Below are 23,771 nucleotides of genomic sequence, written 5' to 3' on the forward strand. Positions count from 1 at the left end.
GAAGGAAGGAAGGAAGGAAGGAAGGAAGGAAGGAAGGAAGGAAGGAAAGAAAGGAAAGGAAGCAGGGAAGGAAGGAAGGAAAGAAGGAAGGAAAAGGGAGGGAGGGAGGGAAGGAAGAAAGGAAGAACATAATTGCACCCTGCCATGTTTCATTGACATTCCATAAACTACTGTGATAAGATCCTCATTGATACCTGTCCTGTATGTGACCTGACTCTAGAATCCCATACATAGAGTCTAATTTCTAAAATCACTTCATGTACCAAATGTTTTAGGTTAGGTTTCTGAGAAGCAAATCCCGAATCAAGGATTGGCATGCAAGTGATTTATTTAAAAAAAAAAAAAAAAAAGAAGTTTCTTGGAGAGAACAATGAGGAATTGGGAAAATTTGAATATGTGAAAAGAAGCGAGTAAGAGAGGTAGGAAATCTCCGTGAACTTCAAGGCTCAACCTGTTCCTATGAGGCAATACACATTTGACCCTGGAATTTATTTCATCTTTGGGCAGGAGAACTGGACTTGTGTGCTCTTCCACTGGCTACCATCATCTGCCCCTAACCATCCTTAAGGGTTTATAAGCGTCCAGGCCCTCGTCTCTCTTCCCTGGGACAACCCTCTGAAGGAAACTGAGTGCAGCAAAGCACACACAGTGTAGGAGACAGGAAAGCAGTGAAAGAAACCAGAGAAAGTCTGAATGGGACACCAAGAAAAGCCACTGTGGGTCCCTCTGAGAGGCTTGAACACTATCCCCAGGAAAGCGAGTTTCCAGCACCCAGTGTTTTTACATTCCCTCAAACCTATCTGGATGTCTCTAGGATTTCACTACCCTTGATGTTCAACCCTAAGGTTTCAGACAACGTCACTAACACCCACCCTTTCTCCTTCTCCGAACTCTTTTTCAGTTATCCTGGCACCTGAAGGGCTTTTCACTTTCTTGCAGGAACCATCCTTGTAGCAAATCTTTCTTGTGCTTTGCTCTGTGACGTAGAAAAGAAATCCTGTGATCTTAATTCCCCTACGGCATGATACCATGTGTTCAAAAAACCTATCTCTGTATTATTAAGAAAATTATTTTCTTTCAATAAAGCCTAGCTCCTGTGAAATTAAAAAAAAAAAATGTCAGTTTCAACCTAATGCCGTGTATTGGTCTACAAATTCTGACTTGAAGCCAAGCATTGACCATCCTGAACTTGGCTGAGTATGGCTGCCCCTTGACGCAATGGATAGCACTGACTCAAAAGGTACTGTTGCAAAGGGGGCCACCGTGATGAACCAAATGTTGGTTTGCTAGTTCAATAATGTCATCCCTGACAAACAAATTATTGTAAAATTACTGAACATTCATGAGTCTTCTGTGTTATAACATTTTTATGATTCTGCTCATTCTGTTCAGATTTTCTCTCTTCTGCTTAGTCAGGCAATGCCAATTGACTTCTCTCTGTTCTTTTTCTTTTGCTGTTTGCCTCTAATAACCTTCTGAAATCCTCCCATACCGTGTTAGTTGGTTCGTTCTAATTTACTTAGGGCTGGGAAACCAGATGCACAGCCATGTTGGAATTGAATGTTTGAGAGTTTCATTAATTTAGATGAGAGACTAAGTCTTCCGGGGCATCGCATTAATGACTTATTTGTGAGTCCTCATGACTGACACTCCAGGTGCTGAGAGCTGTGTGTGTGTGTGTGTGTGTGTGTGTGTGTGTGTGCACGCACATGCATTTATGTATATTAGTGTCATGTTCATTTCTTCTAGACCCTTTGTAATACATAACTCCATTGAAATAGCTAGAAATAAGACCATTTGTGAGTAGGAAGATTATCTTCTCAACAAAGTGATATTATCCATTATTCATCACGTCTGCTCCATCTTTGACAAATTAAAGAAACTTAAACATGGAAACTTCTGGAAGTTTTCAGGTCAGTCTTTGTCAAGAGACCCAGTTTACCAGAGATCCTACAGATTTGCATGCCTTTGGAGACAGAAAAAAAAGATGTTTAATTGCAGGGCGTGAAGACAAAGGGAATATGCAAAGCTCCAGGAACATGAATGAGCAAACCAATATGACAATCAAATTAACAGACCATGTGTGAAGCTGATTGTAGATGTGGGGTCTATAGCTTTCAATTAACCAGACCACACTGAGACATCTGGTGCTCCTAGTGTATCCCATCATTACCACTGGTTTCCAAACTGGAGAGCAGCTCTGTTCATTCAAGTTTATCTTTGGAAAAAATACTTTTGTATTATTCAATGGAAAGCACCACATTCAAAGATATATCCCGAGCTGGCTGATCTTTCCCCATTCTGACAAGTAAAGCTATTGATGTTGTATTAAATTGATTCCATTGATGGTGCTTTCTTGATGCATACATGGGTTCTAAGGAAACCAGAGGAAGTATCGATCATTCTCTTACTACAGGAGTTGTAGTAGTGGGTGCTGGCTGGTGGAAATGAATTGAGGAGGCACTGAGGTTCCTTCTGCTCTGGTTAGTGCATAAATGACGTTATGGTGGTCCCACTTTACAGGTGGTTGGAATCCCTCCAATGGTATTGTGAATGACAGACATCTGCCTCTGGTTCAATCTTTCTAATGATGAGTTCTCCCAAGTTGCTATTTTTGCTCTTGGATGGTTGGCTGCAGTTGTCAAAAAACATCTCTTTCCATGGTCAGCCAGAATCAGCCCCCTTCCCTCTGTCTGTCATCTTGTTTCCAGTTCTGGGCCAGAGCAGCAGAGAATCAGTGTATTCTTCTAAGTCCTTCCACTACTTAAGAATGTCCTTGTTGACATCTATGCACAAAAAAATGAAATATAGTAAGCCTAGCTTAGCTTATTCCTTTTGAGCTCCTTCAAGTCTTTTGCACATTGTCGCAGGCTTGCACTATATTCCAAAGATCCAGGGGCCAGGGTGACCAGAATACTGCTCGTGAAGACCTGCTTACCTTTTGTCGTTAACTTTTGACTTGACTCCCCACTGTCATCTTAATCATTTTTGCAGATACAGATCCCAGGCCTCAGAGAAAAGGCAGTGCGCACTGCGAGCTTCCTCCTTCAGTATTTACAGTGAGTTCCCCATAGTGCTGGAAGCTACACCGGAAGAAGAGAATATTGATGTTCCTAGAAAGTTTTTCATGGCTCAGCTCAGGATCTTGCAAAACAAAATCCGGAGGCTAGATAGATTTTAATGGGAACGCTTAGCGTTCAACTATGAGAGATTGTTGAGACTGATCGTCTGGAATGTTAATATGTGAACATTAACTGAGGTTATTTATTTTGGTTGTATTTCAGAATGAAAGACTGCTTCATGGTTATTCATTTAAAAGAGTTCACAGGGGCGCCTGGGTGGCGCAGTCGGTTGAGCGGCCGGCTTCGGCTCAGGTCACGATCTCGCGGTCCGCGAGTTCGAGCCCCGCGTCCGGGCTCTGGGCGGACGGCTCGGGGCCTGGAGCCTGCTTCCGATGCTGTGTCTCCCCCTCTCTCCCTGCCCCTCGCCCGTTCATGCTCTGTCTCTCTCTGTCCCCAAAATCAATAAACGTTGGAAAAAAAAATTTAAAAGAGTTCACATTTAGGAAATACTTTGAGAGAAGGATTCGTGCAGGGATGAAGTACCTGTCTTTTGGGTTACTGAGAGGAAGGACAGAGGAGTGGAATTCTGTCCTTTTAACTTCTGTTCGCTTGAACAGCTTGCAAAGAGCGTCCACTTGAGTGGACCATAGGCAATGCTGGGATCTGAAGGCACCAAGTAGAAGGAGAAAGCATGGCATTCGTTTCGGCGGCACCCTTTTGCCATAAAGATAATTATCAGGTCACAGACTCAAACCTGCTAAGTGTGGGTTGAGGTGGGAAGACCTGCATGGGCAAGCCTCCAGTGTTGTAACTACAGGGACGGTTGGGTTTCTCTCCTCGCTTTACTCATATAGTGACACAGATACGAACGCATAGGACATTTGGTACACATAAAAGGCCGGCTCCTTTTCTCCTCCTTGACAGAGCCAGGAAGTTTAAAGCTAATGAACGACTTGAAAGCTCCTTAAAAATTACCAGCAACTGTACCACTGGGCATTTTTCCATGGCATTTTTCCATGGGATACACGTGTGCTGTTGCAAAGGGACACGTACACCCCCATGTTTAGAGCAGCACTATGGACAATAGCCAAAGTATGGAAAGAGCCCAAATGTCCATCGATGGATGAATGGATAAAGAAGATGTGGTGTGTATATACAATGGAGTGTTGCTCGGCAATCAAAAAAGAATGAAATCTTGCCATTTGCATCCACGTGGATGGAACCGGAGGGTACGATGCAAAGTGAAATTAGAGAAAGACAAAAATCATATGGCTTCACTCAGATGAGGACTTTAAGAGACAAACCAGATGAACATAAGGGAAGGGAAACAAAAATAATATAAAAACAGGGAGGGGGACAAAACAGAAGAGACTCATAAATATGGGGAACAATCTGAGGGTTATTGGAGGGGGTGTGGAAGGGGGGATGAGCTAAATGGGTAAGGGGCACTAAGGAAGCTACTCCTGAAATCATTGTTGCACTATATGCTAAATTTGGATGTAAAATTTTAAAAATAAAAAATAAAATTAAAAAAATAATAATAAAATAAAAAAGCACCAGTCTTGAGGGGCGCCTGGGTTGGTCAATTGGTTAAGCATCTGACTTTGGCTCAGGTCATGATCTTACAGCTCATGAGTTTCAGCCCCACATCAGGCTCTGTGCTGAAGGCTCAGAGCCTGGAGCTTGCTTCCGATTCTGTGCCTCCCTCTCCCTCCGCCCCTCCCCTACTCATGCTTTGTCTGTCTCTCTCTCCCAAATAAATCAACATTAAAAAAAATTTAAAAAACAAAACAAAACTGAAGTACCAGACTTGAGAGTCTTCTTTGAAGGTGTTTACGTCTGTCTGCCGGTATTTTTCTATCGTCCTTTTCTCTTTCCCTTTCCTTGCTTTGTTTTGAGATTTCCCATTTGAGGCATTCGCCTTCTAACTGCTGGAAGTCCTTTTTGCATGAAGATGCACAGCCTCACCCTGGACTTGCGCTTCCCCTCACAAGTGAGGGAACCCTTGGGCTTTCTCCTGGTTTCTTTTCAGAAAAGAAGTTTCGATTGGGGGCTGAGAGGAATTTGCGTTTTTGTAAACGGATACCAATATAGGTTACAAAATTAGCCCAGTCACCGGGCATGACTGGGGAGGAAACTGACATACGGGTGCTTGGTAGTGCCCAAGTGGACACTTGGGACTCTCTGAGAAGCAGTGACAGTAAACAGAGGGTCAGGATGGGAATTGGCTCATTAGCTTTTCTCCCAGTGCTGTTGCAATAAAATCTCACATTAATTCAGGTCCTCATTATCGGAAGAGGAAGTCAGGGAGTGTCACCACCACATTCCTTGGCTCCAAAGGGGGGCAGTTTGTTGGGTGCTGAGGGATCTTCCCTTGATTGTACAGCAGCACGGCCGGGCTGCCATCTTTGCCTTCAGATGTCTTCCTTCATTCCTCTGCTATTAGTTCAAGGTTCTTTAGTTCCGTCTGAATAGAATTGCCTCCCGAGGGCACTCTGCTCTCCTTTACACATTTCAGGTCTCTCTGAGTCTCCAGGGCTCTTTGAGCTCACCTGCCTGTATCAGAACTGATGTACCTCAGAGCTTGACGGGAACAGCGCCCTTTGGGGCATATTAGAGCCATTTCAATTGGCAAGTAGAGAAAAATAAACACCACATAAGGAGCAGTAAAAAGATTGACTTGCAGGGTTTTTGGAGCTTTATGTTGAAGGAAAAGGATTTATTATAGAGGTAATCAGGCGTGGAGATGGGCCCTATGTAGAGCAAACAGTGGGTGGGCTTAGATTTGCTAACCCAGCATTGCTCAGAGCACAAGTAACACCAAGCTGGCCTTAAGTGGAGGTTCTAATCTCTGGATAGCATCTTTCTTGTCACTGAAAGAGGCATTTCCAGGATGCCACCTAGTTGAAAATAGCATTGCAAGGAGGAGGTGGGCCTAGGTGGTAACTACCTTTTGGCCTTGACGTCTGTAACTGGGACAGGTTCTCTGTGGTTCAGGAGAAGGCAATGGAATCAAGCCTGCCAAAACAATGAAAGCTTTTTCAAGACTGTGATCTGTTAGATAAACAGTTTTCCTTCTGTTCCCCATCCCATAAATCCACTGCTGACTCTGACTTATTTTTGTGTGTATCTCAGAATATAAAATCTTTTATTAACCACAAAGTAATGGGACCTATTCATCTAATTGATCACCCTTCTGCAGTACAAATATCTAAGGCAATAAAAGAATGGCAGGAACAGAGAGCTGAGAAAGATGAGCAGAGCTCTTGCGTTTTTGAAATCTCTCCATGAGTATTTGCTTTTTATAGCAACGTGCACTTTTAGATTAAAAAGTGGGTGGAAGGGTAGATGTTAAAAAATTTTCCCCCCATTAAAAAAAAAGTTTATGTACGTATGTATGTATTTTGAGACAGAGAAATTGAGAAGGAAAGAGGGACACAGAGATAGGGAGGGACAGAGAATCCCAAGCAGGCTCCACACTGTCAGTGCAGAGCCTGATGCAGGGTTCAGTCCCACGAACCACGAGATCTTGACCTGAACCAAAATCAAGAGTTGGATGCTTGACCGACTGAGCCACCCAGGTGCCCCCTTTTTAGTTTTATTTATTTAATTGTTTGTTTCTTTATTTTATTATTTTATTTTGTTATTTTATTTTATTTTATTTTATTTTAATTTTATTATTTTATTTTATTTTATTTATTTTTTTTAGAGACAGAGCATGTGTGCAAGGGGAAATAGGCATAGGGAGAGAAAACGTGAGGTTTGGTCCCACCACCCTGGGGACCCCAGTCTTTTTTTCTTTTAACTTTATGAATGTTTGTTTATTTATTTTGAGAGAGGGGTGGAGACAGAACTTCAAGCAGGCTCTGAGCTGTCAGTGCAAAGCCCCTCTCGGGGCTAGAAATCATGAGCCATGTGATCATGACCTGAGCTTAAATCAAGAGTCAGTCTTTTAACTCACTGAGCCACCCAGGTGCCCCGTTTTTAGTTTTGTTTGTTTATTTTTTGGAGAGAGAGAGAGAGAGAGAGAGAGAGAGAGAGAGAGAGAACGCATGCGTGAGTGTGCGCAAACAGGGGAGAAGGGCAGAGAGAAAAAGGCTCTTAAGCTGGCCTCATGCTCAGTGTAGAGCCTAACACAGGGCTTGATTCCACCAGTCTGGGGATCCCAGGGTTTAAAAAGTTCTTTGTATAGTTGAGCATTGTTGTCAACCTTGAGGCTGACAGAACACCACTGTTTGGAAGTCCTACAATCCCAGCCACCTTCCAGTGAGTTGGACGGTTAGCCATGTATAGAATGAGTTAAAAGCATAGCTGTAAATAGTCTGTCCACGTACTGTATACACTTACTAGGTTCATAATTAAACCAAATAAATCTCCATTTCCTTTTTTTTTTTTTTTTAAGACACGACCTATTTATGTTTTCTGTGAAGGCCCATGATTTCTATTTTCATGAAAATTAAAGTGCATCCGGGGAAAGAAAATAAAAACTCCTACTTTATCAAAATAGTAATGTGAGAAAAAGTCTCGGTCTTACAAGGAAGTGATATGGGGGAGAGGGTGTGCTTAGCTCACATCTGAATGTATAATGATAGTGTTTAAGCACGACTTGACAAGTGCCGTAGAAATACACGGAAAGCCCTGGGTGAAAACTTTTGCTAGAGATGTCTTGCCTAGGTGTGAACTTCAGATTTTTTTTTCTGTCTTTTCAGTGTCAATATCCTTTCTCTGAATCATAGTCTTTAAGGGAATATTACTTGAGTTCAATTTCCTACCCAATTCCAGTTTGCTCTCTGTATCCAGTAATTCTATCGTCCTCTGACTCCTGACTGCCCTTTTCCTACATGGTGTACATGATATTAAACACCTTTATCAACCAAGTACCTGTTGTGTGTTAGGTGTTTCTTTACGCTTCCAGCTCCCCACTCTTGCCTACAGAGAGCAGATTTAATAAAGGAGATGGGCTTTGGGCTAAGGCTAGGGTCGCCTGAGTCATTGTCTTCCTGAATTCCAAAGCCTGTCACCTTGTTCGCTTCTCTCAACCTCAGTATTGGCACCCAGTAAGTGCTCACCCAGTTTTGATTCCAGAATTCATATAGTGACTAATGGTTTCTATAAACAAGAAAATAAGAGAGCTTGGTGTAGATCTTGCAATAATGAAGAATAGATCCAACATTAATTTGATCTGATAGATGTGTTTCATTATTTTAAGATTACGTTTATGTTTAAGAGTTAAGATCACATTTGAGACTACATCTTTGGTGTCATGCAATCCTTTTATTAATATTTATTGACTTTACTATATGCTTGACACAGTCTTTGAAACAGTGGGACCCCCCCCCATACATACATATACCTACAGTGTGTATCATCCAGATGTTCTGAGGCCACTTGGGTAAAAAATTACACATGTATAAACTATTAAATTATAAAACAGTTATATAAGAAAAGTCAAAGCCTTATTATGAAGGATTGCCTCACACTCAGTAGTGCACACAGTAAATGTTTAGAGTTTATAGTAGTAGGAGACAGAGCGACTTGAGTTTAAAGCCTGGTTTTGCTTCGTCATTGTCTCTTTCTTTCTCAAGTTCCATGAGAATGTCCCCTTTTATTCTTTGACTTGTCTTCACTTCTGCATACATAACAATCTCATTCCTCCTCAGTTTTCCTACCATAGATTTAGTTGGTTAATAATTATATATGGATACCGGGGCACTTGGGTGGTTCAGTCAGTTAAGTGTCAGACTCTTGTTTTAGGCTCAGGTCATGATCTCACGGTTCATGAGTTCAAGCCCCGCATTGGGCTCTGCACTGACAGAAGGGAGCCTGCTTGGGATTTTCTCTCTCCCTGTCCCTTCCCTGCTTGCACACTCTCTCTCCCTCTCTCTCTCTCAAAATAAATAAATAAACTTTTAAAAAATTGAAAAAATTGTAAATAGATATGTGCATACATGCATAAATATATATACACACAATAAGATATATTTATGGGCATAGGTGTGTGTATGTGGCTAGAGATGTACATATATACACACATGCATACATATTTGTGGGTGTATGTATATCTATGTATGTATATCGGGTGTACATATGTATACATATACGTGCCAGGTGTTGTCATAAGTGAATCGTACACTATTTTTTTGGTCTGATTCATTTTTTTTTTTTAGAGAGAACATGTGCACGCAGGGGAGAGAGGCAGAAAGAGAGTCTTAAGCTGGCTCCTTGGTCAGTGTGGAGCCCAACACAGGGGTTGATGCCACCACCCTGGGGATCCCAGGCTGTAAAAAGCTTTTTGTATAGTTGAACACTGTCGTCAACCTTGAGGCCGACAGAACACCACCGTGTGGAGGTCCTACAGTCCTAGGCCCCTTCCAGGAAACTATTCACTTATTCAGTCTTTGCAGTGATTTTCTAAGGTAGGTTGTTGTACATCACTCTTTACTGATGGCGTTACTACGACGACACAGGGAAACGAGGCAGCCTGTGGAAGTTATCTCAGCTAAGTGACATGCCGGGATTCAAATTCAGATGTCGTTCCATAGTCCGTGTTTACATCACTATACTTTGTTGCTTCTCAAATCATCTCTTTATAATCGTTTATCTGGTTTGGTTGTCCCAGTTAGAATGTAATCTTGAAAGAGCTTTGGCTTTTTATGTTAGTAGGCTCAGGATAGGACAGAGTAGGTAGAGTGTAGAAAAGGCCCAATCTAGGGGCTCCTCGGTGGCTCAGTTGGTTAAGTGTCCAAATCTTGATTTTTGACTCCAGTCATGATCTCAGGGTCATGGGATCGAGCCCCGGGTTGGGCTCTGAGCTGACAATGAGGATCCTGCTTGGGATTCTCTCCCCGCCCCCCCCCCCCATTGTCCTCCCCCAAGTCATATATTCTCTCTCAAAAATAAATAAATAAACATTTAAAAAGGGGGATTAAAAAAAGAAAAGGTACAATCTAATATATAAAAATATCTAAATGTTGGGCAGTCTTGGAAGGAGAGGTGCTACCCTGTATGACCCCGAAACAGAATTCCAGCAAAGGTAGTGTTGGAGTGAGTAGAGGTAAATGGAAGTAACACAGGGTGGGTAGGTCGATACCGGGAAGGCTTTTTATTCTATGATGATCTTCGTCGAGGAAAAGACATAATTTCAGGCGTTCGGTAGAAAGGTAATGTTTTAGAACCGTACCTGAGAGCTGTACGATGTACTTGTGAAGAAGGAAAAGGACTGGAGAGTGGAGCAATCATTGGCCCTCTTTTCCAGAAAATTTCAGGAAGGAGGCCATGAGACTTAAAAACAATGGGTACAGATAGTGGAGGTAGAGGGGAACGCCAAAAATGGAGATCCATTGATGAGATGGAACCCACAAGTTGATAGGAGGTTGGAAGGAAAGGACAGAAGCAGGGTATCTCAGAGAGGCTTTACTCCTAGCTAAATAGGAGGTATGGCAAACGGGTAGGAAAGAAAACAAGTTCTGATGGGAACATATTTAGGTTGATGTACATTTAAGATGTCTATTGATGGGTGTCAGGTAGAAGATTTTATATACACTTTGGTATGGTGCTCTGGCATGTAGGGGAAAGATCTAGACTAAAGGTGAATTTTGAGAGATGTTTTTTTTTTTTTTTTTTTTTTTTTTTGAGAGAGATCCTATTTCTTAATTGATAAACGACATCATGGAGAAGCCTTAAAAAAATTGACCCCCTCTCCCCCAAGTAGGCCAAGGGAGAAACCCCTTTGAAATATAAGCATTTATGGGGGCAGATGGAAGAAAATATTCTGGGGATGCCTGGAAAGGAATTCATGTTTTTGGAAAAGACAAACCAACCAAACACCCCAACCAACCAATGAAACAACAAAAGCACACCTAGAAAAATATCTGTTCTCTTGACTCTTCTAGGCCAGAGGTTTGCAAACTGTGGCCTGTGAGCTCTATCTGGCCTGCCATCTGTTTTTAGAAATACAGTTGGACTGGAACAAAGCCACACCCGCCCGTTTATGTATTGTCTGTGGCTGTTCTTTCACTAAAACACGCAGAGTTGGATAGTTGAGACAGGGACCGTATGGCTGCAAACCCTAAAATATTTACCATCTGGTCCTTTACAGAAAAGTATGCTGACCCCCGTTCAAGAGATAAACAAGAGGAAATAGAAATAATAGATAAAAGGAACTTTCTGCATACACTTGCAGGATAATCTTCTACAAAAGATCTTAAATGAAGACTAGTGTAAATGAAAGGCCACCACTTGATGTGTGGTAGGATCAATTAAATATATATATATATTTGTAAGCATATATATTATGTTATATGTTGTATAGGCTTATAGATGCACATGTAATTATTTCTATATCAAATATATGCACACATATGTAATTGTGTGTGTGCGTGTGTGTGTGTGCATTTCTTCAGCAATGCTTCAGAAAATGAGAACGATTTCGCTTATTCGCCTTATGGGGAAGGCATTTCTGTGTCAAGGAGGGTCTGTGGCTTTCCTTCTGCGTCAAAAAGATGAGTTGTGTCATACATCCATGTCAGATCGTTGAAATTTGCACTTACTCTTGGCTCCGTCCTTATGAAGACACTGCTTCATTCATATTCATCAATCACACTAGGAAAATCCAGTCAAGAGAAAGGCTTGCGTTATGGACTCATTCAATTAAACATTCTGGAGGGCATGATTGCTTTAGGCCCGAAAATGGAACAACATCTCCGTAGAAATTAAAAACATAAAGGAATGTGTTCAGGTAATTGCTTATTAAATTTTCAGACTCCAATGACAATAACAAGTTGAAATTGATTGCTCAATATGTTTAAACTAGATGATGCTGAATGTACAACCAGGCTGTACCAGCGAGCCCTAAAAGTAAACCTGATTGAAAAGCTAAGTACAGCAGTATCTTTTTTTTGCCTCTGGGAGCTTGGGGAGAATTGAATAAGGCCGGCTGAGATAGTCCAAATTAAATTGGTTAGTAACAAGGGTCACTTCTTCTAGTAGGTAGTGACCCTTAGCTCAGAAGGTTTCAAATCAGCTGCGGGTTCTCAGCAAGAGAAAGACAAAGGCATTCATGTTCTTACCTCTGGAATGTACTTTTCAGGGGTATTTATTGTTTTCTCCCAGGAACCACTTAAGGGCTTCTTCCTTCTTTTTCTTACCACTCACCCAGGCATTGTCATCTGCAGGCGTTTAATTGTGGAATGAATTTGTCTCGTGTTCTGAAGTGTCCAGTTTGCCTACATGTCTCTTGTAGAAGGGGCCTTGTAAGTCATTACTAGACGAGTTCCATGAACTTTTTGATGAGCCAGTATTTAGCGAATGCCTGTCTCAACATGAATGCAAGAGGGCCTCCCTTAAGTAGGACTTCTTTAAAAAAATTTTTTTAAGTGTATTTTTTTCAGAGAGACACAGCACAAGTGAGGAAGGGGCAGCAAGAGAGAGGAGAGAGAGAATCCCAAGCAGGCTCTGCCCTGTCAGCCCTGAGCCTGATGCAGGGCTCAAACCCACGAAGCCATGAGATCACAGCCTGAGCCGAAACCAAGAGTTGGATGCTTAACTGACTGAGCCACCCAGGTGGCCTTTAAGTACGACTCTTAAAATTAAGACTCTTCAGCAATGCTGTTTTTTTTTCTTAGTATTTTCTTTTTATTTTTGAGAGAGAGAGAGAGAGAGAGAGAGATAGTGTGTGAGCAGGGGAGGGGCAGAGAGAGAGGGAGACACAGAGTCTGAAGCAGGCTTCAGGCTCTGAGCTGTCAGCACAGAGCCCTACGCGGGATTTGAACCCACACACCGCGAGACCATGGCCTGAGCCAAAGTCGGACACTCAACCGGCTGAGCCACCCAGGCGCCCCTCACCAGTGCTGTTTTATTGTGGATTCTACCTACTCTCTAGTCTGTAAATTATAGACTGTATTTCATATATGAGTTTTTATCTTTGCTTTTCGAGGAATGCCACAAAATAAAAAGATAGATTCAAGTACTTGTCTATACTATTTGGACCCATAGAGAGAGCACTATACTATATTCAGTGATGTGCGGCAGTAATCTGGAGACCTTTTGACGATATGAAAAACCAATGGGTACATGATTAACCACAAACTACAAGCTAAAGTCAGGAAGTGAAACAATACCTTTTGGACCTACGTTAAAATGAGAGCCCATCATCTCCATCCTTAAGTGAGAAAATGCAGTTATTTTGAGAATCCCACTCTCCTCGGTTAAACTGGGGCTGAGGACCCTGCACTTTTTTCTATCATCGTCATCATCATCATCATCATCATCATCATCATTATTATTTTTAGCAGCTGGAGAGACTGAGGATTGAAATGTGATAGAGAAGACTGCTCTGGGTATAGTCTTAGTGATGGGAAAGTTCATTGTACTTTCTTAGAGACTCTTAAAACACGAAGAGTAAAACATCTCAAAGGAAAGAACTGATATAAGAGTGGAGAACGGTTGTTAGGCTAAAGGAAAAATAGAAAAGTAAGAGGTGCTCTACTTGGGAGAACGGTGATACAGACACAACTTTTCAAAAGAGTTTGAAATCAAAACTGGCCTTGTTGGAGTGGGCACCTGGGTGGCTCAGTCCCTTGAGCATCCAACTCTTGATCTCGGCTCAGGTCTTGATTTCAGGGTCATGAGTTCAAGCCCTGTTTTGGGATAGGCACTGGGTGTCAAGCCTGCTTAGAGAGAGAAAAAAAGAGAGAAAGAAAGAAAACTGGCCTTTTAGGATCTTCTTTTATGATACAGCACCAGTCTGAGACCACATTTGAGCTGAAAGTTCTTAAGGATCAAACTTTCCTGGGTAAAAAAGCTTCTGTGCTTTCTCATCTTTCATACGGACATTTTCTGGCTGTTTCATAGCTAATTGGTGAGGTCTCTGTGATTTGTGCTTATACCATAGTCACTGTCCTGATTCTCCACAGATGCCTGTTGTCCGTCACTCTTAGATTGGCTGGTTGTGCTACAGTGACAAACAGCTTCCTCAAACCCCAAGCTAAAAATCAAAGTTTGGTGTTTTCTCTTTGGTCTTGCATGGGTCCACTGGGTACTGTCCTCTGTATGGTCTTTGCTCTAGGACCCAGGCTCCTGGAATGGCCTTTGTGTGCATCTTCTCCAAAGATGACAGCAAAGGGAAAGAGAGGCAGTGGTGAACTGCATTCTACTTCTTAAAATATCCATGCGGAAGAATAATCACTTCCTCTCTTATGTTTCTGGCCTCAATTAGTCCTGCCAAAATGCAAAGGAGTTGTGAGGTAATTGTCCTATGCACTCAAGAAAACTAGATGTCTTGGGTGGAGAGTATGGTACATCCATACACCTATCCATCCACCTACTCCTTTTTTTTTTTAATTAAAAAAAATTCTAATGTTTATTTTTGAGAGACAGCACGCAAGCATGGGGAGAGGTAAAGAGAGAGGGAGACACGGAATCGGAAGCAGGTTCCAGGCTCCGAGATGTCAGCCCAGAGCCCGATGCGGGGCTCGAACTCACGAACTGCGAGATCATGACCTGAACTGAAGTCGGACGCTTAACTGACTGAGCCACCCAGGTGCCCCATCCCACCTACTCTTTACAGGTAAGGCAGTCAGAAAGGGTATCAGCCTTTAAAGGGCTGAGTACAAGGTAATGGAAATTCTATGCAAACTATAAACAAGTGGAAACTGGCCAAGTTAGTGAACTAGGGGCATCTCTAAGAAGGCTTGAGGAGGAAGGTGGTAAAATGAAGACATGAGGCTTAAACACTGGCTCCCCACCTAATAGCCATATAACAATGGACAAGTGAGTTAATCATGCAAATGAGGCAGTTTCCTCATCCATCTAGTAGGGTGGTGGATAGCGCTTTCCTCAATAGGTATTTTGTGACGCCTACACGAGGTACAGTGTGCAACGTGCTTAGATAATGTTATTGAACCTGAATACGAGAGAGACTCTTGGCTTATATACTTATCTCTGAAGATCTTGGAGACCCTTGGGAGAAGAAGATGAGGTGAGCTCATCCATGAAGTGAGGCTGCACTGAATTAGCAAAAAAAGGAATTGAAGACAAAGTGAGCCAAGAGTCAGGGTCTGGGTGCAGCTGGAGCGTGTCTTAACACGGATGGGACCTGCTTGGTGGGATGGGGAAGACTGTGGAAGGAGCTGCTTTGCGGGCAAGTCAGGAGCCCCTGGAAGTTCTCAAGCAGAGGATTTCAAAACAGAGGTTGGGAAAATGAGTTGGACGGAATCGTGTGGGATATATTGGAGAAGAAACAACGCAGGGAGGGAGCTCTTTGTGTAACAAGAGGAAACGGAGATGGAAGGGAGAACAGATCTGTGAGATGATTTGCCTATTAGGGCAACACGGAGTCTAGTTAACCATGGAAAGCAACGAGAGGAAAAGATAAGGAGAGAAGAGAGGGTCGCGAAGACCAAAATGCCTTGTGTTTTGTGCTTCGCTACCTAAACACAGCCAAGTGTGTTAGAGCTGAGTGATTACCCGAACTTAATTCCCTGTCCTAAAGTGACATATCACAGTTCTAAATACTACCCAGATGCAGTTTGCCTTTTATATTGATGCTCTACAGAAAGTCAGAATGAGCCCATGAAATTCTGCATGCTGACTTGTTGGCTCCTTGGAGCAAATGCCAAAGAAGAGGCTGTCAAATAAATACAACAAGAGCTAGGAAAGAAATAAACACGAGGGCAGCCAAGTAAACCAATCAGCTTGAAGTTAAGAAGCGCCGTGAATTCAGTTGTTAGAAGCAGCAATAATTCCATGGCTGTGAACACACCAGTGACTGGCTTCGTTGGCAGGCGTTGTAAAGTACAGGCTGCCGCCAGCTGCGGTATTTAAAGCTGCTTTAGATTAGAATGCAGACGTACAACATTTAAGGTTCATGGTTCAAACATGGATTCATGGATCACTTTAAAGGCGGCCCAACCTGTGAAGTTACAAAATGGCTCTAGACTCAATTACAGATTAACCCGAGCTTTAGGAGGTACTGGAAACAGCCCTCCCAAGCAGGGGTTGGAGACAAAACCGGATCAGCCCTTTGCTTCCGGGGAGGTTCCGACATGTTAATCTTGGGATAGTTAGGGCAAAGGTGAAGAAGATGATTTTCTCCCCCCACGTATCTAAAGGAGGACTAAAGCTCTCCGGTATAAGGATTGCAATGAGCCTGCCATTTACTAGAACTCTATGGATTTTTTCAGTGCAGGGAGTAGATTCAGATCTTTCCATATGCCTCCTTTGCCTCTGATGGTGAACCAGTAGGAAGATCTCTATTAAGCCCAGCTCCATGGCTGACATGCTTTGGGAACAGTGAACTCTTTTTATTAGTGGATATCAGCATATGTTTCTTGGAAAGGGAGGGGGAGAGAAAGAGAGAGAGAGAGAAAGAGCTTCCTGTGGAAATGAAAAAAAAAATAACTTTTTTATATGGGGTTGGAGTATATATATCTGAATATTCATAAGGCATATGATTTAAAGAGTATCTAAGATTGTCTGAAGCCACCCGCTCTTGAGCTGTTGAATAGTTTGGCTTTTCCTTAGGATTTACTTCTTTTCGGAAAGCATCCACTTCTAAAGTTTCAGACTTTCTTTCTCATAAATTCAATTCCGTCGTCTTGATTTAACATCAGAATTTGCTTTGCTCTCTCCTTCTCTTACTTCGACGCGCTGTCGTCTTAGAACAGAAAAATCAGTGATTCTCTCTCATCTTAGGGACTTTGCGCCATGATGAATTTCCCTTTTAGAAAGAGTCCATTCACTTTCACTGACCTGACCCTGTCCAAAATTCTCTGCCCCACCGAAAGGCAAGCCAGCATCTGAGCCGCCTTCCCCAACAGCTTGCTGCTGCCTTTTGGGGGCACATATGTCTGATTCAAGCTCTAGTTCCTACATATGTCCATATTTAATGCCCAGAGTCATTGTGATATTTGCCAACCTACTTAAGTCTTAATCAGTTCGTTTTCTCCATGCGAGTGCTCTCTTAAATGCTGTCCTGCTATTTATTTCTTAATGCCTGATATCTTTTGAGTGGCCTAATGCCATCTGAGCAAACACAGAGGTAGCATAGACAGACACATCATGTGGACATATACAGAGTGAACAGATAATGTTCTGAAATGATGTAATGTGCAGTTGTGGGCGGGGACGTGAAGGAGATCCCCGTTATTTTGCTGAGATTGATAGCTTGTGGCTTCTTAGACACAGTTTGGGCAAAAGTGATGTCGCTGCTGTGTCACTTTTTTTTTTTTTTTTAAGATTTGGCTCATTTTCAGTGCTTTCATGTGAGAGCAAAATACTTCTTTCAGTATTTTGTTACTTTTGACATTTTAATGGAAGTTTACTTGGCATATGATGTTCAATTAGGTCAGGGGTACAACCCAGTGATTCAACAATTCTGTACATTGGGAATGCTCACCAGGATAAGTATAGTTACCATCTGTCACTGTACAATGTTATTCTAATGTCACTGACTATATTCATGACGCTGTACTTTTCAATCCCCATGATTTATGTGTTTAGAACGGGAATTGTATGCATCTTAATCCCTCGTACCTGTATTCCCCGTCTTATAACCACCATTTTGTTCTATGTATTTTTGCATCTGTTTCTGTTCATTTGTTACTTTGCATTTTAGATTTTATGTACAAGTGAAATCACATAGTATTCACCTTGCTCTGACTTATTTCACTGAGCATAATACCCCTAGGTCCATCCATTGTTCTTACAAATGGTAAGATCTCATTCTTTTAAAAACATTTTTTTAATGTTTTTTTTGGGGAGAGAGAGGGAGGGAGAGAGAGAGAGAGAGAGAGAGAGAGAGACAGACAGACAGACAGAATCTGAAGCAGGCTTCAGGTTCTGAGCTGTCAGTACAGAGCCCAACATGGGGCTCGAACCCATGAGCCATGAGATTCTGACCTGAGCCAAAGTTGGACACTTAACCGACTGAGCCACCCAGGTGCCCCAAGATCTCATTCTTTTTATGGCTGAGTAATCCCCCTTGTGTGTACATACCACACGTTCTTTATCCATTCATCTGTACATGGTCACTTGGGTTGCTGAATTGAAATTCCAAGCCCTGAGGCTTTGCATGTTATCCAAGAGCTGGAAGGACCCTCACCAGCTGACTTGCTTCACATATTTATGTTGCTTGCCTGGTCTCCAAAGCCATTTTAATCTGACCCTTGCTGTATATATCTGTGCATTGTCTGGATTTGCCATGTTAAGCCCATGGCAAATACTAGGCCAAAAATGTGAGCGCAGAATGCTGTGTGAAACCACAGTCAGTCCCAGGGAATGATCGCCAAGGAGGAAGGCTAGAGGAATGTTTTTCAAGAGGCTGCACCAAGTGACCACTTGTCTAGAATGACCTGGTTCCGTCCTTGGAGTCGCAAGTCCTCCTATATTTTTTCTGGCAAATAGAGAGCAGATATATATATTTCATTATATAATCCAGAGTTTAAGAATACAGCATGTAACAGGTTCATCCGGTTATGATACGATGAGAGAGAAAACTGTCAAAGGAATTAGAATACCTCATTTACAGGACAGCCCAATGTCTTCCTAGAGATGTTGGGGATGCTGTATCGCATTACAAATGCCAATTGCTTTATAATATTCAGTAACTGACATGGCAATTCAAGAACTGGAGATTGATGTGATAGAGTCATCTCTTGACCCACCAAAATTTCCTTTGTTATCACCACCTGTACCCACCAAAGGAGGTCTTAAGGTGAGAGTGTAGTAAACAGAAAAACAATACAGTAATGCAGGTGTATTTCAGCTTCAAATATGCCTGTATCTCCCTCTGGGGGAGTCCGTATAAAGTCTCGTTCCTTTGATCTGTGTGTGTGGCAGGGAACAGGCACAGTATCTCTTACTTTTCCATTTCTTCTTGCTCTCTCTGCTCTTCTAAATCATTTCTTACTTTCCAGGAATTTTACTTTACTTACTTTCCAACATTTTACCCCAGTTGGCCCCCATGGGTAAAGGGATTGGACACATTGCTCTGACATCCATCGCTTCTCCAAGAGATGTAACTTGGACAAAGGGAGGAGGTTCAACACCAGTTAAGACAGAAAATGCTGAGCATTGATGTTGCTCTTGTTACTTCTGGCTCCCCAGGGGCCACATTCAGGGTGACTAGAGAGGGTTGCTTTGCGGCACGGTCAGCTCATTTCTCATTTCTTCTTGTTTACTGTGAAAAAGGTTATTTTATTATAACAGGTAAAACTTCTAAGACACGGATCAAAAATACATAATGCAAGTGTTCTCCGAGGAAGGGTCAGTCATGTGCCTTCCTTCTTTGCTGTCTCTTCTTTGTGAACAACAGAAGCCTCATCTACGTGAAAATGCCTGGTCATATATTTTGCACCTGTCAGTGCTGAAGGGGTGGCTGGTGAGGGGGAAAGGAAGGGGAGGAAGAAGGAGGTAGGGTGCAAAGTGACCTTGCCTCCAAAAGCCTAGTTGAGGGCAGGTCCAACTAGCCTCTCTAGTACCCACCTCCCCCTGCCCCTCCCCCCCCACAATTATACTCAGCCATCTGTCCTTAAGACCCAGCTATTTTCTTTATTATCTCTGATATGTTCTCATCTCTGTGCTGGCAGAGAGCCCTTTGGCTTGAATGGAGGCCCTTTCTCTTATACATCCCTGATCTATCCTGAATACTACCTTGGTCAGTCTATTTCTTCTGCCTAGGGATGAAAATATACCCTTTAAAATTTGCACAGGGAGGTAGTTGGGCCTCCTGATGTGCACGAAAGGGATTTTATTCACTCGATGTCCCGTGAGGTACAATTTCAAGATGGCAAGATAGGGTTAAATTCACCTCTGCGAGGGCGAAGGCCTAGCAAGAACATTTCACCAGTTTCCACAAAGATCTCATCTGCCATCATGGGGTCATTCATTGCACATGGCAGTAGGAGGGACATCACCTGCCAGTCCCCCCCCCACCCCCACCCCCACAAGAGGAGACATCAGTCATCAGCCAAGTGGAGGGGAAAAAAGAAAATGGCCATTTGACATGTTGCACGGATGTTGTGTGTCTTTGGAATCTGGATCCTCAATCAAACAGAAGGAATTTGTTTTTTCTGCTGCATTCCATTGTTAAAAAACATTTTGCTATTAGCTTTGCTAGAAACGCGTCCCATTTTTAGGCTTCGCAGAAATGTCTGTCTACAAGAAGCAGAGGGCTGGCTGGAAATACCTGCTTCTGGGCCCCATCTGTCCACGCTTGGCAAGACTGATACTGTATTTCGCTCGTATTTGAGGCTGGTTATCACACACGCAGTAGAAGTGCTGTAGCATTGGTCTAAGAGCAGAGCTGGCCACCTAGAGATCCATGTCTGTTACTTACGGGGACACTGCTCGTGTATTTTTATTCCTCGTGGCGGTTCTTTTCTGAGTCTAGGAAGGAGGCCCACTTTCTGAAGTCTATTTAGGGCGGTTAGAATGTGAAATCAGACTCCCCTAAGGAGGAATCAGACATAGCACACAGTGTGAACCATAAGCCCTACCGCAGGCTTAGACAGAAAAAGATCAAATATCTCTGACATATGGTAGGAGGGATTTTCAGGTCCTGATATTAGAAGGGCTAGCAAGGGGGGGTGGTGGAGGGATGCCCCTTGCAGGAGACGGGAGAAAGATGTGGAAAATAGTTTTTGGGTTACAGATCATTGGCCATATGTGTTTCTGAGCTTCAAAAGCCTCCTTTGTCAATGCCATTAAAAAAAAAACATGGTATTTGATTGAGATGCAAAGGAAATGGGAACAGTGGAGTCAGAAATCACATTGGCAATTCTGCCGTGCTTCACAAAGTGGAGAGAAAGTACACCTTGAGGTACATGTAAGTAAAACAAAGATGAGTCAGAAGAATGCATATGGCAGATGCAGTTGTTAAGGCTTTACGCTTGGGAGTGTTAGGGGACTGGCTGCAAGTGGACATTATCAACGCTAATGCCTCTGAGATTTCAGTCTGTTTTAATAACCCACAACCTTCTGGGGCACCTGGGTGGCTCAGTCGGTTGACCGTCTGACTCTTGGTTTTAGCTCAGGTCATGATCTCACAGTTGGTGAGTTCAAGTCCCACATTGGGTTCTTCTCTGACAGCACGGAGCCTGCTTGGAATTCTCTCTCTCTCTCTGTCCCTTCCCCACTTGTGTGTTCCTGCTTGCTCGCTCTCTCTTTCTCTCTCAGATAAACATTAAAAAAAATAACCAAACACACAACTTTCACATAGTATGTTGTGGTGACTTAGTGGTCCCATAGGTACATTAGAGATTAAAACTGGCAAGAATACTCAGCATTAGGACAGGGGACCTATAAAGTAGGTTTATTCTATTACAGTGGCCTTGTAGAATTGTCAAGGAATCTCAAAATTTTTGTCCTCAGATACATCTTGTAAGAACCCAGGCACACATCTTTCATTAGCTTCATGTTTTCTTGCTGTTCACAATTTCTTTCTTGATTGGACGGAGAAGAACAGATAGAGAAAGTAAAAATCGAGGAGTTTGTCCAATTTCTCTTAAAATTCTCAAGCAGACTCCATGCCGAGCATGGAACCCAATGCGGGGCTTGATCTCATGACCAGTGAGATCATGACCTGAGCCACAATCAAGAATCGGACACTCAACCAACTGAGCTACCCATCTCTACACATTAGAGACACTGAGTTTTATCACTAATGTGGAAAATTATTTTTTTAAATAGATGAACATGATTATCAACATAAAATATGTTTAAATATTCTGCTTTGATTTATAGGAACTGAGTATTGCAGTACTTATGGTGTTTTGTAATGACTTACTTGTCAAAGCAAGGCAAAGCCTTATAATAATAGGTTATGAATCATCTGTCATAATTTTTTAGTGGGCCTCTGATTTATGTTGAGGATAGCAAAGCAAGTCTTTTCTATTATTTTCAGTTCCCTGGAACCTCTAACAAAACCAAGATTTTCCTTTGGTTCAGTCTACTTGTTCATTATGAGCTTCTATAATGCATCTCTGTTATTTTTGCATGTTTCTTAGATCCTTTTCTCACCCCAACTCATGTTTTGTTTCACCTAACCTGTCTTTTGTCCCGGGGCCTTGCTGATCTCATGTCTTCTTTTATGAGAAATCACCCACGTTAGTGACTCGAGGGTCATCTTTCAACTTAACACGACTTCAAGTCAGCAGTTGGACAGTTTTCTACATCTGACCCATCTAGGGGTTATATCTTGGTATGGTGCTCAAGAGTGCTGTTTGAGAGGTTCAGTAGCCAACTGAGCAAAAGCCCTGGCCAGTCAGAATGGAAGAGAAGCCATCACTGGTGAAGCAGAGTCCTCGAGGTTCCCCTCATGTGCCAGGCGTGAGCATTTGAGTTGCTGAATTGATAGCGGCATGTCAAGCTTCCTCAGAGAAGGTGCAGGCTAACTGGAGTGGGGAGCTCACAGCTATGGCTCTTTTGCAATCTGGACAAAAGGCTTTCATTCTTTAACAGCTGAAATGGCCCTGCATTTCAGTATGTGCCGGCCATATGTCCCCCTAAGGATGTCTTTGCGGAGACTGTTCCTTCCTTGGCTGCTTGCAGAAGGCCATGAGTGGGTCAGCACCTAGCTCCTCCAAGTGTGGCTTGTGAACCCACCGGCGATGTCATTAGCACCATGTAGAGCTCGTTAGCACAACAGAACCTCAGGCGGGAGCGCAGACCTACAGACTCGGAATCTGCATTCTAACAAGATCCCTGGGTATCTGTGCCTTCACTGAAGGGTGAGAAGCATCGCTTAGCACCTACATCCAGGCTGGCCAGGAGGTGTAGATGAGTTTAGTGGTTCTTAATGCAGACCACAGATTGGAAGCCCTGGGAAGCATTAAAAAAAAACAAACCAAAACCGTGACTAGGTCCTATTCTGTGAGAATCTAATTTCATTTGTCTGGGATGGGGCCCAGGCAATAATTATTATATTTTTATCACAGTAATATTATAATATGATGTAATATAATATAATAATATATAAATAACCTATAGTATATATGACATATTACAATATATCAATTATTATAAAGCAATCTTTAAAACCTCATTAGGTGATTGTTCTGTGCAGCCTGGGTTAAGGAAAGGTGCCATCTGTATCTGATGTAACTGGAGCAGGTAGAATTTATTTTTATCTAGGGCAAAAAGGGCAGGACCACACAGAAGGTGTATTTGAGTTTGCCCCTGGGCTTGAAAATGAACGTTGGCTTCAGGCTACTCTAATAAATCTACTATCAGAAAAATTAAGCACCCAGTACACGTGACAACTTGGAATGGAACTTTTCTTGTATCCATGGTGGTTTTATGCGTAATCTCCTCAACACAGAAAACCAAGATAGCTGGAAAGGATCTGCTCTTATTTTAGTGAGCCTGATGGTATCAGGAGTTAAAATTTGCTCTCATGTACTGGAGAAGTGACCTCCTGTGTGAAACTTGGCTCAAACACCCAGGGCTCCTTCCTGTATTCCTTCTTGTATTCATTGATTGTTTTCATCTTCATTATATTAAAGAGACTGTCCTCAGTGTCACAAGCAGTATAATAGAAATGACTTAACGTTGACCGTATAAAGTTGGGTCTCACATCTGCTTTCTGCCTCTCTTGGTTTGAAAAGGTGACCATTTTCTTTTCCCTTCAAGATGGAAAATTAGGTCAGGCTCAATATGGACCAAATGTGTGTGTGTGTGTGTGTGTGTGTGTGTGTGTGTGTGTGTGTGTGT

Source organism: Herpailurus yagouaroundi, unplaced genomic scaffold (assembly GCF_014898765.1).
Source record: "Herpailurus yagouaroundi ecotype Mexico unplaced genomic scaffold, PumYag 192, whole genome shotgun sequence".
Classification (NCBI taxonomy): domain Eukaryota; kingdom Metazoa; phylum Chordata; class Mammalia; order Carnivora; family Felidae; genus Herpailurus; species Herpailurus yagouaroundi.